We start from the raw sequence: 20874 nt of genomic DNA, 5'->3' as shown, positions 1-20874 counted from the left end.
AATTTACAGGGAATTGCATGTATTTTAGTATTACATTAAATTTCTGTTTTTTAAAAGAAATGTTCTGTATTTTTACAGAAAAATGTGTAAATTTACATAAAATGTTGATTAATATTTTACAGATTTTTTCTGTAAAAATATAAAAAAGGGAACAAATGTAAAACTACAGAAATCAACAGCCACTCAACATGTTTTTTCCTCTTCCGTTTAAGATAATGTGTTGGTGAAAGTTAGATTTTTAAGGTTCAATTATAGTATTGGTACATAGGGTGTGTAGGCCTTCTTTATATTACGCATTGTTTATTTTACTAATATTTTAACCTCAACTTGCACATATGCTTATTTTGAAACTGCTGATTGGCCTTGACTTATTCTCCTCTAAATTTCCTGAACACATCTATTATTGATATGTACATTTTATGTTTTTCCAAATCGAGCTGCAAATGCGTAGCTTTGTTTGTTTGTTTGTTTGTTTGTTTGTGTGTGTGTGTGCGCGCGCGACGAAGATTCAAATTTGCCGCCGATTACTTTTCCGTTAGTCCCGCCCACAACAGTTCCCGATCAGAGCCATACAGATGGAAGGGCGAGCGTCGCGGGTAATTTGAATTTATTTCAGGGCAGGCTATGCTTTTGGGTCGTGAGATTAACAGTAGTGTAAAGCAGTCGTAAAGAGCAGTCGTGGTGGGCAGGAGAATTTATTTGAACACATCCGTCTGTCCATTCTTCGGAACAGTGTGAGGAAAAAAGAAAAACTAACATGTCCTTTCAGTGAGAAGACCACAGCGGACATCATACCAACCGATCACTGGCTGAGGTAAGAGTTAAATTCTACATGTGTGTGATATTTTATATCGTGTGGCTACACATTTATATTGTTTATAGTTTTGAAAAAGCTAATGTTAGCATTTCTAAACGGTGTTCAGACACATAACGTAAGGTAACTGCCGTTGAAAGCAAAACTGCAGCAGGTATCTTTCAATTTTCCATCTGTTTTAAACCAAGAAAGATTAGTTATTTATAAAGTCCATTCAAGTGTTTATATCTTTGTTTAGATGTGATAGTACCGCCATTTTTTCATTCTCTTTTGATACACTGAACGATTAATGTGGCTAACTGCCACTCTGCAGCCTGTACAACTCATACTATAGGTCCAAGTTATACGTTACATGAAAGCAGATGAGAGTACAATATGAACAACATTATAAATTAAATATTCTGAGCGCATCTGCTTGCAAACACGAGTAGTATGCATATATTAGTGTTATAATAAATACTAATAATAGAAAAAAAATATTACATGACCTGAGTAAATTGTCAATACTGAATCATAAGATACATTGGATAGTTGGATATAAAAATTCCAGATCAAAGAAGGTTGAAGATTTGCATTGTCTCAGGAAAACATATGCTGGCATGTTTGAATTAATGTAATAGCCAACTAATTTTTATTTCTTTATGATTTCAGGTCATGTGGAAAGACTGGAGATCTACAGCAGCATTGCAGTCCAGGTGTGGAAAATGTACTATTCTTATACAACAAATTCTTTGTTTACATCTTTTCATGCTGCTGTTCTGTACAGTATATTTTTGTTGTAATTGTAACTAGAATCATTCAGAAACATGGCTTTTCCTATCACTGCTATCCTGACACACATCTCTACTTTTCATTCCAGCCAGATGATCAACCAGTAGCTGCTCGCATCTCAGCCTGCTTGATGGAAATTTCCGACTTTCACCTGGATGACCTTTACCTTCAACTCCACCTTGCCAAGACAGAAGTTCTCGTGGTTTCAGCCACCCATCTTTTGTGTTATAATCAATCAGTTAAACTTCACAGACTACAGTGCTGGAACTGCCTGATCTTGAAGATTTGCCCAGTACAACTTTGGGAAGACCAGGCCATTCCTATCGGAAAATGCTACACAACAGAACAACAACTGGCTCTGCTAGCCTGTACCTATACGCCCTCCAGAAGCTTGTGCTCTGAAAGTGAACAGCATCTTGTGGTGCCATCCCAAAGGGGCACAAACTCACTTTAACTGACCTTTACCTGGACTGTCCCATGCTGGTGGAATAACCTGACTAACTCAAACCATTTTCAAGAGACTGCTAAAGGTGCATTTTTTTTGTGTGTGAACAATTGTCCTGATGATACCATCTGATTAACTGAAAAAAAATAATTTCTATGCATACTGTGCTAGACTAACTGGAAATTGTCGTTGTACTTGTTGCATCCATTCCTAGGTGAAAAAAAAAGTACATTTCTATAATTTACTTAAAGTGCTCTATTTTCGTGCACTAATTTTGTACTTAATATACTAAAAATTCTTCTTTAGTACTTCTTAAGATAATCTTGAGAACATCTAAGTCTACTCAACTGTGCTATTTTGAGACAGCATGAAATATGAACTAAAATGTGCTTTTAATATACTATCTCTGCATTTATAAAATATATTTAATTACCACTTGTAGTACACTATGGGCTCAAATGTACTATAAGTGGTATCTAAATACATTTTTTTTAAATACAGAGATAGTATATTAAAAGCACATTTTAGTTCATATTTCATGGTGTCTCAAAATAGCACAGTTGAGTACACTTAGATGTTCTTAAGATGATCTTAAGAAGTACTAAAGATAATTTTTTAGTATATTAAGTACAAAATTAGTGCACTAAAATAGAGCACTTTAAGTATATTATAGAAATGTACTTTTTTTCACCTGGGTTGTACTCCTTGTAGTCACTTTGGATAAAATGTAATCATATGTATAAAATAACAGCAATATTACAGTATAAAAGTATACAGAAATTGTCTTTTAATGTATATGTTCTATATACTAAGCTTGAATTTCCTATAATTTAAGTAACTTGACATACAATGTCTTATGTACAATGACTTATACTGTACATGTGCATGTTCCTTTGATTAAATGTATTTGGTACTATATTTTGTTAATTTAACAGAAATTGGTTTTTAATTTTATGCATTTCTAAGTAATTAATTTATAGATTGATTGTAGTTGTGAGTGGTTCTGTAAAAATAAAGATTAATACTGTAAAATGCAAACATTTGTTTTTGAATTTATGTGCTAAGTGCATTTTTATAAATAATTTCTTAGTTATTGTACATGGAAAATCTATATTTTAAAAGTAAATAACTGTAGATGGACAGAGCAGCTTGATAAAATAACTCATAAAAACCTTCAATTTGCAGAGATTAACCTGAAAGTTAGTAATTTTCTATGTAATCTGACATAATTTATCAGTTTTTTCACGGTTTAATAAATTATTATCAACAGTAATATACTGTAATTTAATGAATTTTGACTGTAAAGTCTGTTCTGTATTTTTACAGTTTTTGTATGTAATTTTGTGAAATGGTTATTTGCTGTAATTTAACGGAATCCGTCTGGAAACTCTGCTGCCAGACTTTTTACCGTTTTTTTACAGGATTTTTTTTTACAGTGTAGAATGTGCTGTTCACTACACATGTCTTGCATACGTCTGTGCGTAGTGGTTCTTGAAGCACTGACTTCAGCTGCAGTCCACTCTTTGTGAATCTCCCCCACATTTTTGAATGGGTTTTGTTTCACAATCCTCTCCAGGGTGTGGTTATCCCTATTGTTTGTACACTTTTTTCTACCACATCTTTTCCTTCCCTTCGCCTCTCTATTAATGTGCTTGGACACAGAGCTCTGTGAACAGCCAGTCTCTTTTGCAATGACCTTTTGTGTCTTGCCCTCCCCGTGCAAGGTGTCAATGGTCGTCTTTTGGACAACTGTCAAGTCAGCAGTCTTCCCCATGATTGTGTAGCCTACAGAACTAGACTGAGAGACCATTTAAAGGCCTTTGCAGGTGTTTTGAGTTAATTAGCTGATTAGAGTGTGGCACCAGGTGTCTTCAATATTGAACCTTTTCACAATATTCTAATTTTCTGAGATACTGAATTTGGGATTTTCCTTAGTTGTCAGTTATAATCATCAAAATTAAAAGAAATAAACATTTGAAATATATCAGTCTGTGTGTAATGAATGAATATAATATACAAGTTTCACTTTTTGAATGGAATTAGTGAAATAAATAAACTTTTTGATGATATTCTAATTATATGACCAGCACCTGTATATCTAGCATCTAGCGGATTGGTCCGGTCTCTCATTAAGGCTGATTTATACTTCTGCGTCGGACCTACGCCGGAGCTTCTGCGCCGTAGGCTATGCGCCTGTGTTAATTTATACTTCAGCGTCATTGTCCGTGTCCACATGCATGCAGACCACTAGTAGGCAGTGTCCACGGTAATGTTGAGTATCAAGGCAAAAGCCGAAGAAGAAGCAGCTTGTCATGTATGTTGTCAGAGAAGCTCACAAATAGAAACGGCAGAGAAGCGACAAATAGGTAACGACTTTTGTTGCAGTTTGACTGCATGTGTCCCCTGAAACAGAGCGTATTTCATTCCTAGGGAAGTTGAAATCGCTTGCTCTTCTCCAAGTGCTCCACGGCAATTTTTTTGACCCAAGGAAGGGGTTCTAGCAGACCAATCACAGCGCTTGCAGTCCGTGTAGAATTGACACATTGTTACGTTTTTGAAGAGGTGCACGTCAGGCTACGTCGTAGACTACTCATGGTACAAACAGCCTACGCCGTAGCTACGGCGTACACTTGACGCTGAAGTACAAATCAGCCTTTACTCTTTCACAACATGACATATTACACCATGTCATGGTTTTTATACATATATATATATATATATACCAATCAGGCATAACATTATGACCATCTTCCTAATATTGTGTTCATCCCCCTTTTGCTGTCAAAACAGCCAAGAGCCATCAGGACTCTACTAGACCCCTGAAGGTGTGCTGTGGTATCTGGCACCAAGATGTTAGCAGCAGATCCTTTAAGTCATGTAAGTTGTGAGGTGGATCAGACTTATTTGTTCAGCACTTCCCACAGATGCTCGATTGGATTGAGATCTGGGGAATTTGGAGGCCAAGTCAACACCTCAAACCTCCTAAGGGAGGGGAATTCAGACCACATTAATGGAGACTGACCATGAGTTCATCTAAAATATGTTATGAAATTTGTTAAAAGGATAAATAATGCTGTATATCACATATATTAATGGAACATGCAGTAATTCTTGTTCTTTATGGGTGCTTCAGAGTCTCAGTAAGAGTGAGTCTTGCTTATTTTATTATCCTAAAGTGTTTATGTATGTATAAAACATGGAAACTGTTCCTGTGTCAAGTGTATACTGTTACCTTTAGCCTAGTTATTAATTTGTACAAAAGAGGCTAAAGTGTGAATTGTAATGTATGTGATGTATCCATGTAGTGAAATGTGCAGATTACTCATGTATGCTGTGTTCTATTTGTTTTATTAGGCACATACAGGCCACTACTGTTGTCTTGCATACCCTTTTATTGGTTCTTCTTATTTTCAGAATTCTTCTACTTCTTCTTTTTTTTTCTGTACCCATTCTGTACCCATTGAAGTCAGTTGGATTGTTTTGTACCTTTGCCAATCTCTATATTAATTGGAATTGTTTCCTAAAACTGCTGGGGGAGGAGGTGTGGCTGTCAGGTGCTTCTTGGACAATGGCAGCAATGTGAGTACCTTGACAGAGAGTTCTTTAAAGAGCATCTTCATGGAGAATATAAAGACATGTATTGTACAACGAAATAGTTGAAGATCACTGTTGCTATAGGTTGCCGATTCCCTACCTTGGCTACATTGAACTTGATATATAGGTAATGGGGTTGACTATACCTGTGTGCGAGTTCTTGGTGATGTGTGACCCAAATGATGCAGAGACTGACTCAGCACCCCCAGGCATACTTGGCATGTACATATCACAGGGTTGTAAACAGTTTATTCTGGCTGAGTTTTGAACAAGAAACAAAGGTGGCCAGAGTACTTACCTGAGCTGGTGTACGCCTACAATGTTACTCCTTATTCTTCCACTGGTTACGTCCCTTACTACATGCTGTTTGGAATACAGCCACACCTACCAGTGGATGCCTTGTTGGGTCAGGAGCCAGGAAGGGACATGGGGCCTACCTGTTTGTCTGTCCATAAGGAACGGCTTCAGGATATGCACTAGGGGTGGGCGCTATACCGGTATTAAAGTGACAACTGGTATTATGTTGTGCCACTACATAGAATTTGCTATACCGTGGATACCGTTAAATATTCATGAATTTTAATTTTGCATGTTTTTTTGCATAATTTTGCATATTGTTTTGTTCAATTGTGTACTCTTTACAACTTTTAACACTACTAATTACAATACAGAGTCGAGGCGCTTAATGTTTACTTTTTTCCTCTATTTTGTTCAATGCCGTACTACACAGGCATTAGTAATCAAACACAGAGAGCATTGTAACAGTCCAAATTAATAGAGCACAAACCGCCTACTCAAACACAAAACAGAACAGCAACAAATAAGCGTGCATAGGCAGCTACACTAAAAAAGGCACGGAAACAATTTATAATAACATTCAGTTATAAGTCATTTATGAATTATTAGTTAATGATTAACAAATAATTTACAAAACATGAATATACATTTATAAATGATTGATAAGTGATATACTAATATTTTATAAATATTTTATTAATTCAGTTATGAGACACTTATAAGTTATTAGTTAATGATGAACAAATAATTTACAAAACATAACAATATATGTTCATAAATGATTAATAAGTGTTATGCTAACAATTTATAAATGTGTTGTAAGTTATCTTAATCCAATAAATCAAACAGATCATTAGTAGATGGTTTATAAATTATTAGTTGATACATTATGTATCACTTATAATAAATGAAGTATTTATGAGAAAATTGTTTTAGTATCATTATCTCAATAAACAATTGTTAATCATGAACACATGTTGAACAAACCATTAGTAAATTATCAGTATATGATTTATTGAAGTTGTAAGCTGGTCAGTGTTCAAAAGCACAAACATACAGGTATGCTAAGCACTATTTTTAAGAAGAGTAATTTATTTGTTTTGAAGTGGATAAACATTTATAAATGCCTTACAGTCAGGTGATTCCAGTGGATTATATTAAAGGTGCTACAGAGAATGTTTTCGACAACTGAGAAACCAAAGACTATTAATGAGTTTTTGAAATGAGCGCATGCGTAAGATCAACCCCCCCTCCTTCACAGCTCATTTCGAGGGAACGCCTCCCAAAACTCGTGCACTCATGTTTACCACCAGCATTCACTGTGTCGTGTTAGTGGATGCATTATGTCGGATTCACCGCAGGTAACTCATAATCTGCAGTTGTTACTCCTGACAAAAACATTGCATGCGCCACCTGTGGAAAGTTACTGGAGCATGCACGTCTCTCACAAGGAACGTAATGGCAGTGAATGACAAGCCAGAGGGCCAATCCGTGCACGTCTCTCACAAGGAACGTAATGGCAGTGATTGACAAGCCAGAGGGCCAATCGTTACGCGATGATCAAAGTGTTCAACACCTGTTATAGATGATGTGTAAACGCATGAATAAATAATTTACAAAGCTTTCTGTATCCCCTATTCTAAAGTGTAAACTATTCATCACTTGTAAATGTGTTACGTATCATTTATAGACCTTTCTTTCATGTTACAAATTATTTGTATATGTATACAAGTCATTTATAACACTTTCTGCATCCCCTATTCTAAAGTGTAAATTGTTCATCACATATAAATGTGTTACATATCATTTGCAGATCTTCTTTATAAATTATGTACAAATTTGCAATTTGTAAATTTACCATTTATTTGCCATATGCAGAGTATACCGTTCAGTTACAGGATATAAAAAATCTATACGAATCCTGATATTCAAATTATATTTTTTTATATAAAAATGAAAATATTTGTATGCAAATATATTTTACTATTATATAGATATCTTTGAGCCCCTAACTCACCCCTTATACCTAAACATGACCACTTTTTAGCCACTTCACAAAAATAAAAACGCAATATAGATATATTTACAGTGACTGTTATCTTAGTTGATATACTGTTGTATAAAAAGAATAATTTTAAGCTCCCCACTCCACCCTATAACCTTAAGCATAACCATTTTGACAATATACGTAGTGTAACAGGCAGATACATGTACGATAGTCACAATAATTTAAATACATTTTAAATAATTAAATAATAATTTAAAACATTACAAAAAGCAGTGTAACATCACACCAGCAGAGGGAGCCCTCTCCCGAGTACTGACTGTGTGCCGCTCCCTCTGCTTCATGAGTCACTTCCTGTTTGTGGGACATTTAAGCATGGCTAGGCTATCAGGCCGTTGCGAAGTATTACCAGTTTACCTGCCTTACCGAGCGTTTATATCATCATTGTCTTGCTATCTTGTGTATGACCATTACCTGTTTAGTTCTGTTTCTGCCTTTTGGATTTCCCCTTTGTTCTGTTTTGTTTGGATTGGACTGCCTTATTGTGTTTCTACCTCTGCCTGCCTCACGTTTATGCTACCTGCCTGTCGATTTGGACTTGTTTGCTGTGGATTACATTAAAACGACTGCATATGGATTCTAACGCCGCCTCAGTGTCATTACATAATACTTCGCCAACTATGAATCTAGCAGAAGTTTCTAATCTGCAAGCCGCGTTCGCTTATCAGAGTGACATCCTCAAAGAATACCAAGAACAACTGGGCAAAGCACAAGCGGCTAACGACTATCTCACGCAGTATTTACGATCACTACCACCCACTATGCCAAAGAAGGTAAGCTTTGCTTTACCCGATAAGTTTAATGGTTCAGCAGAGCAATGTAAAGGATTTCTCCGTCAAGTAGAAATCCTTTTCAAGCATCGAGGGGAGGATTTTGATTCTGATGAGAAAAAATTTGCATTTCTCATGTCACTACTAACTGGCAAAGCGATCGAGTGGGCCGCGGCAGTCTGGGAAACTGATCAATTGTTACAAACATCCTATACGTATTTCGTTCAACAACTCAGAGACGTATTTGAATATCCAGTGGGAGGCAAGGATGTTTCAACCCAGCTCACGCAGTTAACTCAAGGCCGCTGATTACACCATTGAATTCAGAATGCTCGCCGCGCAGAGTGGTTGGAATGACATGGCACTCAAGGCCGTATTTCAACACAGTTTGAATGTTGAGCTACAGGCAGAGCTCGCATGCAAGGATGAAAACCACTCTTTCTCTGAATATGTGACACTAGCAATCAAGATTGATAATCTCATGCGCAATAACCCTGCTAAATCCAAGTTACCATCAATGAGAACCATGTCAATCCAGCAAATGCCTCAGAATTCCAACCCAGTCCAATCTACTGCTCAATCCAACCCAGAGCAGCTAGGAGTTACAAGGCTTTCTATGGAAGAAAGATCAAGACAGTTGCTACACAATCTGTGTTTTTACTGCGAAGAGGCAGGCCACCGCAGCGCCATATGTCCACTAAAAGCCCGGAGGAACATCAATGTCAAGATTTCTACTGAAAGTGACTCTTTTGAATTCACAGCGTTGATCGATTCTGGATCTGCATTGAACTTAATTCATCAAGACCTCATAAGAAAATTCAACATCCCCACACAGCCCTGCAATCCACCACTCAAAGTCAACGCTGTCAACAACAAACCTATTGGAGATGGCATCATTCAACAAACTCTTCCCATGCAACTTCAAGTGGGACTATTCCATCAGGAAACCATCTCATTCTATGAGATTGATTCCCCGTGCCACAAAATTATCCTAAGATACCCTTGGTTATCTGTTCACGACCCAGTCATCTCGTGGTACCATGGTGAGATCATGCAATGGTCACAGTTTTGCTATACACACTTTTTGAGCACCATAATTACCAAGCCTTGTCTAACCACGAGTATTGAAAGTCCTGAATGTAAACCAGTCACCATGCCATCATGTTACCAAGAACTACAAGAAGTCTTCAGCAAGACCAAAGCTACCCAGCTCACACCTCACTGATCCTGGGATTGTGCCATAGACCTCCTGCCCAATGCAGTGCCTCCCAAAAGTAAGATTTATCCCCTTTCACGTCCTGAAACTCAAGTAATGGAAGACTACATAGAAGAAGCCCTCAGTTTCGGCTTCATTCGTCCATCCACTTCCCCAGCGGCTGCAGGCTTCTTCTTCGTGGAAAAGAAAGATGGAGGACTTCGGCCTTGCATCGATTACGGAGGTTTGAACAATGTCACAGTTAAATTCCATTATCCATTACCACTAGTACCTGCAGCACTTGAACAGCTCAGAGAGGCAAAAATTTACACCAAGTTAGATCTCAGGAGCGCATACAACCTCATCAGAATTAGAGAAGGTGACGAGTGGAAGGCAGCATTTCTGACCACTAGGGGGCACTATGAATACCAGGTCATGCTGTATGGGCTAGTCAATGCATCAGCGGTCTTTCAGTCATTCATCAACGAGATCTTCAGGGACATCTTAAGCAAGTATGTATTGGCATACATTGATGACATCTTGATATATTCCAAGTCAGAAGCGGAACACCAGGAACATGTAAAGACAGTGCTAACAAGACTATTGGAGAACCAACTTTATGTGAAGCTGAAAAGTCTGAATTCCATGTTCAGCGAACCTCATACCTGGGATACAACGTCAGCCACCATGGTGTAGAAATGGACAATTCCAAGATCACAGTTACGGAATGGCCTCAACCAACTACAGTCAAGGAACTTATAACTAATTTCTCAAGGAACTTCAAGGAACTAATTTCTACCAATGCTTCATCCGCAACTACAGTATTACAGCAACACCACTGACATCTCAACTGAAAGGTAAACCTACAAAATTGAAATGGACTGAGAGAGCAACCCAAGCCTTCACTGAACTCAAGAACAGTTTCACGACAGCACCCATCCTCAAACATCCAGATCCTAACCTACCGTTTGTCGTAGAAGTCGACGCCTCCGACAGTGGTATCGGTGTGGTACGTTATGGACAGCCAGGCAAGCTTTATCCATGTGCATATTTTTCTAGAAAACTCAACGATGCTGAACGCAACTATGATGTTGGTAATAAGGAGCTTCTAGCTATGAAAGCCGCAATCGAAGAATGGAGACACTGGCTGGAGGGTTCCACTCACCCATTCCAGGTAATCACAGATCATAAGAATCTGGAATACATCAAGAGTGCGAAGAGACTAAACCCTCACCAAGCACGCTGGTCACTTTTCTTTAAAAGGTTCAAGTTCACTGTAAATTACTGTCCAGGTAGCAAGAATAGCAAGGCCGATGCACTATCCAGATGACATGATCATCTGCAAGCAGAACCCAAACCATTCTACCCCCATCAGTTATCATTGCACTCGTTACATGGGATCTGATAGATCAGATTCAGAGAGAGCAACAGAATGAACCAACGCCACAAGGTTGTCCTCCTAACAAGCACTACATTCCTACAAATCTTCGAATAAGGGTCATGCAATGGCTCCATACATCACTCTGCTCAGGTCATCCAGGTATTTCAAGAACACTCCATCTCACACAAAACTCATTCTGGTGGCCATCCATGGTTAAAGATGTGGCTAACTACGTCAAGTCCTGTTCAGTCTGTGCCCAGTCCAAAACACCCAAAGAATTACCGTCCGTTTTGCTACAGCCCTTGCCCATTCCCCAACGACCCTGGTCACATCTTTCAATAGACTTTGTCATCAGTCTACCCCCATCAAACGAATTTACAACAATTCTGGTAATCATTGACTGCTTCTCAAAAGCATGCCATTTAATACCTCTGAAAGGCCTCCCCACTGCCATGGAAACCGCTCAAGCACTTTTTCAACATGTTTTCAGAGTGTATGGCATACCTGAAGATGTTGTTTCTGACAGGGGAACACAATTCACCTCACAAGTGTGGAAGGCTTTCTGTAAACAACTGGACATCAATGTCAGCTTGACCTCAGGATACCATCCTCAGTCCAACGGTCAAGTGGAGAGACTGAATCAAGAGATTGGCAGGTATCTACAGTCATACTGTGGTCGTGAACAGCATCGCTGGTCTGAGTTTCTACCATGGGCAGAGTTGCACAGAACTCTTTAAAACATTCTTCCACTGGTCTCACTCCATTTCAATGTGTGCTGGGATACCAACCCCCCCATGTTCCCGTGGTCAGGAGACCTTCCATGGTACCCGCAGTTGATGACTGGATTCATCGTAGTGAGAGGGTGTGGGACAGTGCGTATGTACGTCTACAAAGGGCTGTCAGGAACCAGGAGATCCAGGCCAATAGGCGATGTCACCCACATCCTCCCTACCAACCTGGACAAAGGGTCTGGCTCTCCACACAGGACCTCAAGTTGTGGCTACCAAGCAGAAAACTCAGCCCAAGGTATGTAGGCCCATTTAAAATTGTAAGACAGATTAATGAGGTCACATACCAGTTGGAACTGCCAGCTAACTATCGTGTCTCTCCCTCCTTCCATGTTTCCCTCCTCAAACCGGTCCACCTGGGTGCTGACCCCAACGTCGAGAACCGGGAGCCACCTCCGCCACTGGATATTGATGGATCTCCTGCATATGCGGTAATGAAGTTGTTGGACTCCAGACGGAGAGGGGGTCAGCTCCAATATTTGGTGGACTGGGAGGGATACGGACCTGAGGAGAGATCTTGGGTAGCCTCAGCGTCATTACAAACAGTATACAGAACAGACAAAACGATGCGTGTGCTACATTACCAGCGAAATGACAGCAAAACATAATTTTGTGTGAGTTACAGAATGAAATTAAAGTGTTTAATCACTGCAAACATTCCCCTGATCTGAATGTCCATCCTCCAAAGCGTCGCGCTGAATCTAACTCAACACAGCAGCTCAAATTCGGCATGTCGCAAACACTCTATGGTAGTCGCAAATCAAATGTGACAGCCAATAAGGAACGAGGTTTGACGTCACTGCCGCAAACCTGTGTCGTATTGTTAGAACTTAGAAGCACCAATTTTGAAAGTTATGAAACGGCGGATTGGTATGATTATTAACGTAATATAACCATTATACATTATAAGAATCTTTTCCTCACACGATGGCATCGTACGACTTCTGAAGACTTGAAATAAAATGCATGAAATAATGGACTACGTTTATTATCAGTTTATGGTGTGTTTTCATGTTATGGTGAGGAGCTGTTCCATCAATGAAAAACAAAAAAAATGAATTAAAAATGATTAAGTGCTGGTTAAACGGTGGCAGAGTGTTAATTTATTTATTTAATTTTTTTTAAATAATGTAAAGTTTAGGCTTGGGTAAAGTGATGGAATGAGATGGATCATGTAACAGGAAGATCTGCAAATGGTATGTAACACATTTATAAGCGATGAACAGTTTACACTTTAGAATAGGGGATGCAGAAAGTGTTATAAATGACTTGTATACCTATACAAATAATTTGTAACAGGAAATAAAGGTCTACAAATAATACGTAACACATTTACTATTGATGAATGGTTTACACTTTAGAGTAGGGGATGCAGAATAAATACACCTCCACCATTGTGCACTGTCCTTAAAAGACCCAATGACCCACAGCCAGTTGTTGTGGGTTGAAAATGCATTTCATTTACTGTAGTGGTTCCCTGCAGACCTAAATAAACCTAAGAGGCATTTGTTTTGTCAAGCTGGAGCTCAGAGCCTAATTTTGATTGATTCTACCTGATTATTCTCATTGTCTTGTCAGAGCTATCTTAGAATCCCCTGTGAGATCTGCTCAACGTCGCCACTGCCTGTCTATGTGGCATTCTGATCATATGTGGAAAAACCAGTCATACGCCAAATAGAGCATCAAGGTCGGAGTTGGTTTGTGCAGAAAAGAGATATTAACCGAGCATGTATTCCCATCAGAATGACACAGTCTGTTGGTGGCACTACAAAAATACAGCACATTGCAATGTCAGTGCTACCAGCAGCACAACATTCTGACTAATTATATAGAGCTATATTGGGTGGCTGTATTGTATGTTGAAGAACACATGAAAAAAAAAAAAAGTGTTTTTTTTTTTTATATTCTAAAGAGAACTCATTTATTGTGCCTATAAAAACAGTCGTTCCTAATTTGTCTATATTTAGCATTTCATACCTGTTATATTTAACAGCAGCAAATGATGCACAAACTGTTCATCATGTACAATTGTCCTTACAGCCATGTTGAAAATGCCTGCTTTCCATCTCATCAGTCTGAATGTATTCTCTATCTACCACATTCATCTAATTTTTCTCCAGCAATCATTGTAGGCCACTTAAAGTGCTCTACACCTGCCAAGTTGGGAGATCTTTTTGCATTCTCTCCAAATGGACTTGTTTTTGTCACTTGGTGAGTACAGTGGAGGGTCTAATTTAAATTTCCTAGAAGCAAAAGACATGATGGGCTCTGAAAGAGCTTCTATTTGGACAGAAGAGGCCCTGGAGTGAAAAGACTTCAACAAGTGAAGCAACCACGTCTGCCTGAAGCCTGTGACAGGTTATCTGTTGGTTCCTTCCACACTGATCCAGTGTCACTTTTACATCAACTTATGCTGCAAGTTTGCGTAGACATTTTGCCAGTCATACTGTATACATATAGGCTATATACGCACACATTTTTGAAACCATCTCTTATACTGCATTTATTTGATCAAAAATATAGTAAAACTGTACATTATGAATAAATATTTTTACTATTTTAAGTCACTGTCTTCAGTGTTTAGTAAATTTTAAAAATCAATTTATTCCTGTAATGGCAAAGCTGAATTTTACTCCAGTCTTCAGTATCATGTGATCTTCAGAAATCATTCTGTGATTTGGTGCTCAATTAACATTTCTTATTATGTTCAGTGTTGAAAGGATTTGAGCTGCTTAATATTTTTGTGGATTTTTCAGGATTCTTTGATAAATAGAAAGTTTAAAAGAACATAATTTATTTGAAATTGTTTTTTGTTGTAACATTATTAATGTCTTTACTGTCACCTTTGAACAATTTATTGCATCATTGCTGATTTGCTGAATAAATGTATTTCAATAATAATAATGCTGACATTATTATGCTAACAATTACAGACAAGTTTATCTTTCAGATCTTCTACTGTCATGGCGGAGCAATAGTTTGAAGAAAATCATGCTAAGCAGCTCAATTACTCAATTAGCTCAGTCAATACATTTAATGGCACAGATAAGTGAAGGTAACATTTTGCCCCCTTAAGCCCAACACAGAAACATATTGATAAAGCACTGCGGCTGTACACCAACGTATAGCTCTATTCTTTATCATAACTCTAAGTAATAACAACGACAAACATTTGACACATGTCTAGACAATTGTGATCAAACACATATTGCTGGTCCAAATAAACTGGGTACTGACCCATCCTTCAATAACAACCAGCTTGCGAATCCCTCGTTGAACACATTTAGGTTGAAGAAGCATTCGTCAGTAAAATGACGGGAACACAGCACAAGGTCCAGGCTATACTGCTATGGTATCATTGTAAAGATGAACTTTATCCACTGATTCTTCACATATTGGCAGTGTTTGAGGGGTTTCAGGTTTTCCCTGGTGTGTGCGCACGCAATAAGTGTGGGGGGGGGGGGCAATATGCTAATGTTTCATCTTGACATCACAACGAAACAGCTTGGGATTTGTTTTACAAACGACTCATTTAATTGACTCAGAGTCGACTCTTACATTTGAAAGACAATAACTTTATTTAGGGTGCACTTTCAGATTTAAAACTTTGCAGGATGTTTTCATTCATTTAGAGCTATGTTACACACTACATGAAAGGTAATTTTCAAAAATCCCTAATAGGGGCACTATAAAATTAGTATTTAGGAAGATAAATCATTTTCTACTATTAAAAAAAAAAAAAAAAAGAACAAAAATGCCTGCAAGCTAAGCTCTCTTTTCAGGAGAGACAGTCTCAGTCAGCGGACAGTGAGAAAAGGTAACAAAAAGTAACTCAACATGCTACTTTTCATAAAAATGTAATGATGGAGTGAGTAATGTGATGCTGTAATGAGTAATGTGATAATTTAACAAGTTACTTTTAAACGTGACGTTCCCCAACACCATTTAAAGGGATAGTTCACCCAAAAATGAAAATTTGATGTTTATCTGCTTACCTCCAGCGCATCCAAGATGTAGGTGACTTTGTTTCGCACTCTGACAATGGCAGTGATGTCTCGCGCTTATACTTCAATGAGTGCGAGACATCACTTCCATTGTCAGAGCGCGATCAGACCTCACTAAGCGAGTGCTGAACGTAGTTGGACATAGTGGTATATTAGAGGTAAAAAAATTATATAAATACTGTTCGGTTTCTCACACAAACCGATCGTTTCGTGTCTTAGGACATCAATGTGTCGTCACGAGCTGCAGGGTTTAATTTGGATTTGTCTATGCAAGTTTTTCCAACTCTTATTGATTGTGTTTCCATTCACTCGCATTATTTGACTGACAGTCCGCAACGGTTGCAGTTAAAAATCATCTTTTGTGTTCTACTGAAGAAAAAAGTCACCTGCATCTTGGATGCACTGGGGGTAAGCAGATAAACATCAAATTTTCATTTTTGGGTGAACTATCCCTTTAAGATATGTTTGCACAATATACACCACACTTTGTTTCAGCATTTATATTGAATCTCAACAGCAAAGTGGCATAACTCAGCTCAGTCTTTCTTGCTGTCTTTTTTGACACCGTGTTTCTTAGGAATGTTTGGTTAGCTGTAGACTTCTCTCCTGGAGTAAATTGGCTTTCCAGCACAGAGCTGAATTAGAACCTATTTGTGAGCAGGGCTGTAGACATGATTAGCTCAGAGTAGAAATCCATTACCCCTCTACAGCTGGTTGACATGTTGGTTTCTGCAACCTCCACAGTAAATACAAGCACCAATAATGCTCACAAAAGCATGATAAAGTGGGGGTTTTGCAATGCTGGGGAAAAAGTGCTCATGAATTTAAAAGAGTACACATTCACTCTAAGGCACTTGATTTTCTTCCATCTTTATGTATGTTTTAAATAACTATATTAATGTCTCTGCTGTACTGACATAATCTTATTGAAAGAGAAAAACAGTCTAATGAATGATATGCTTCTTAACAATCTGCATTTGAAGTGCAGGCTGCATTAAAAACTACATTCCTTGTAATTTTTGCACATGTACCTCACAAAAGATACATAGCTGTGAAATTACATCACTTATGTTATTTCTCCAAAAGTTGCTTCCAATGGCCTTGTCGACCCCAACAAAGCACACTGTCAAAAAAAAAAAAAAAAAAAAAAAAAAAACATAAAAGACTATGAATCAATTAGATAAAATAGTACTCACACAGAAATCTGCACACTTTAAGCCGAGAGTGCTGTATGAATAGTTTAATGAGACATAGAGTCACAACAGCGATAGAAGAATAGTGAAAAAGAATGAAAAAGAGGGAGAAAAAACAGGATGTCTCATTATAATTCAAGATGGCCTGTGTGAATATGACCTTTCCTCTCTGCACTCACTGCAAGTGTGTTGTATAGCTAAATCACATCCATGGGATCATTATTCACAAGACGCTACATGTTATGCTTTTCTTACCTGCAAGGGAACAGAGGCAGCAGCCTTATTTAATATATTTTGTCCAAGACTCCAGCATATGGTGCAATGATTTCCATAGATCCATAGATAATCTATCTACATGTGTTTATTGTCATTCAAGCAACAATTTGTCTTCCCTGACAAGACATTCTGTGTATGTGTGGAACATTGTGTGAGTCTAAGAGTAAATTAAATTAGATTAGATTACTTGTAACTGTATTGTCATTGTGCAGAATAAAAGTACAGTGCCACTGAGATACTTAGTTCAGTTATGAAACTATAAATGGTGCAGAATGATAGGTAATTTGCATGCAATCTGCAAGCAATCGCATTATTTATTACACAGCACAAACTGATTGTCCTCTGCTGATTCTGCAGCCAATGGGCTTGCTGAACATTTAAATAGTTTGGTTCAGAATTTGCTGTAAGCTGATCCTTTCTCTGAAAAACTCCAACTCCCACCTCATTCAAGTCCTAAACACCACACCACAACACAGGGATGAGTGAATGGCATGTGTGCTTTGACTTTCTTTAGAAATTATTTTTGTTGACAGACCAAAAACAGACACTGACACATTGTCAGTTGCTGACAGTAACTGACAATATCCTAAAAACGTACTTCCTTATTGAACAGTTCAAAATCAATATCACACTGAACAGAAATTCTGAAAGACAAAGCAGATTCATTGAAAACTTTTACATTTACCAGTGTAAACATTATATTCATTCAGCCTTGATGTTTTACTGTATCTGAGGATTATATCAGTAAACCTACCCATTATCCACAGTATCATCAGGATTCGTGTCTCACCTTGTTGATTGATTATATCAGTGGCAATTTTTATACCTCTCCTTAAAGATCTCTTGAAGGTTTAGATTTGCTGGGCTCTATTCAGAGATTCATCTTGCTTCAGTTTTTATTTATTTTTATTTTTTATAAGACAATCTACCTTTTTATTCATGACAATTCTGTCATATTTTAGATGTGATGGATGTAGATTATAGGTGTCCAGCACACTGGTGCAGTGATAATACTGATAATGCTGGTAATGATAGTTATGAAATGAAAACTCAGCTGCTGTTCCATCTTTTTTTTTTTTTTTTTGGTCCACCTGTGTGTATCAGCTTCCCAGCTATTAGATGTTAGATTCCCTTCTTTCAAACTACTTTCCAACCTTCCACACGACCCCCATTCACCCTCTAATAGATTCTGTGGGCAGTTTCTAAATGAGCTACAGCCAGAGAAACAACTGTGCTGGATCTTTTCAGGACAACTGATTCAGCACTGGGGAAAAAAAAGAAAAGAAAAGAAAAAAATCTCTGAATAAAATACAATATTTGTATTTCTACTTTCCATGACCCTAGGACAAGTGGTTTGGAAAATGGATAGAAAATGGATTGAAATCAATGTAGGCTTAGCAATTTACACAGTCTATGTGCAATTTGATTGTAAATCAAACAGTTTAAAAAAAAAAAAAAAAAAAAAAAAAGTAAACATATTACCATGGTTAAATACAATCAATATCAAACGTGCAGTCCTGATATAAAATTGAATATGTGTAGGTTTAAATAAGACAGCAATGTATTAAAAACAGTTATGACCTAGAGTTATGAAACTCAGTTATGATTGCTCATGAGAAATAATGTAACATTGATTAATATGTATTCTCCCTTTTTTCAGTTTTCAGGTTTAGACCTTCCAGTTGTAAATACAGGTTAAATCTCAGGTTTCAAATACCAAGTTTTTTCTTTTTTCTTTTCTTCTTTTCAGCTTTAAATTATTAAACTTCCTTAAACTTTTTTTTTTTTTTTTTTTTTTTTTTGCCATGACGACGTGGGTATGAAATTTTGATGAGACAACTCTGAATAATAGAGTAGATGCCTTAACAAACCTGAAGAAAAAGTGTCTGCTAACAAATATTTACAGTAGCAGTGTAAGCTCCAGTAGTAATGATTAAAAAAAAAACATGGCTAGCTTTTATGAACTGAAATTAAATCAGCACAATCTTCACATTGAATAAATTCACTTCCTGAGAGAGGAAAAAAAAACAAAACAACAACAACAAAAAAAAACAGAAGTGAGTTTATTCTCTAGAATAATTGCACTCAATAATGTCCGCTATGGTTTTGGACACCACTGAGTATTTTGTAATTTGCATTTTCCTTAACAACAAAAAAAAAAAAAAAAAAAAAAATAATCTAATGTAATTTGTAATTAAATACTTTGAGAGAAAGTATTTTGTATTTAAAATACTAAAAATACATTCAAATATGTTATTTTATTCTCGCATACAGTTACTTTCATCACCAGGCTTAAAGGTAGGGTAGGTCATTTTCGGAGAGGCTAGCAATAGCGAGCTAGCTTTAAAAGCATAAGATCCCACCCTCCCTTCAGAGCATCTCCAAAGCCACATCTCCTTCAAAACACATGAATGCACACAGCAGGGAGCAAAAGCATTGCGAGAGATGGCGTTAAATTACCTCATGTCTTAAAGAACATAACATTAAATTAATACTGAACATAAACAACTTATAGAGCTCTGACCTGTACCACCTGACTACTGCAGATTCATTTCGACTTTGGTAGTGCTGCCATCAGTGTTGGCGCTCATAGTATAACGTCATGTCACGTCATAGTGCGCTAGGGTATTTGCATAAGGCGATCTGATTGGCTGACGTTTGTGTTGGCGCTTGAAAAGTTCCGAAATTTTTAACTTCTGCCACGAGCAACATGAATGAAGCGACAGTTCGACAGTGACGCATGACGTCACCTATTCAAAGTAAATGAGAAGCGTTAAAGCCGATGCCCCATGTGAATGCACCATAAAAGGTGGCTGCTGTTTCGGTTGCAGAGCTTGTGACCGACGTCTGTCTTACTTTGCATAGCAAGGTCAGAACCAGGTAAAGAATCTGCTTTTGTGCTTAGTGAAACTGCTTTAAGATAAAGTATCTAATAAATATGCTATCAGATATTATTCACTGAATGCCTTAATAGGACAGAAGATTAACGCAAATGGCTAGAACTTGTGAACTGACTTGCTAGCTACAGCATGACTTGCGCTGTCTAGTGATGGGCAAATCACAGTTTTATCTGCGCTGAAGATAATCCATGGACGGGTAGGTCAAGTAATAAAAATAACATTGATTAATTAAAAACAAAGTCGGTCGTGTCTTAAATTAATGTAACCATAGATATATTCAGTCTGTGCATTTGTTTTTATAGTGACAGCAGCCTAATAAACCCGCTGCTGTCTGTCATTATTGTTCATCAAGCAACAAAAGAAAATGACAAAATCACTCAC

At 37.6% G+C, this 20874-nt stretch overlaps 1 long non-coding RNA gene across 1 annotated transcript; it reads left to right on the top strand.

Annotated features, from left to right (window-relative positions):
• The first annotated feature begins 727 nt into the window (after window positions 1-727).
• LOC125271442 lies at window positions 728-2220 on the top strand. Its single transcript, XR_007185619.1, has 3 exons — window positions 728-814; window positions 1466-1509; window positions 1674-2220. It is a non-coding gene; the product is annotated as an uncharacterized LOC125271442 (long non-coding RNA).
• The last annotated feature ends 18654 nt before the right edge of the window (window positions 2221-20874 follow it).

Source organism: Megalobrama amblycephala, linkage group LG7 (genome assembly GCF_018812025.1).
Source record: "Megalobrama amblycephala isolate DHTTF-2021 linkage group LG7, ASM1881202v1, whole genome shotgun sequence".
In the NCBI taxonomy this organism is placed as follows: Eukaryota; Metazoa; Chordata; class Actinopteri; order Cypriniformes; family Xenocyprididae; genus Megalobrama; species Megalobrama amblycephala.
This window is presented reverse-complemented; position numbering and strand designations above follow the sequence as displayed.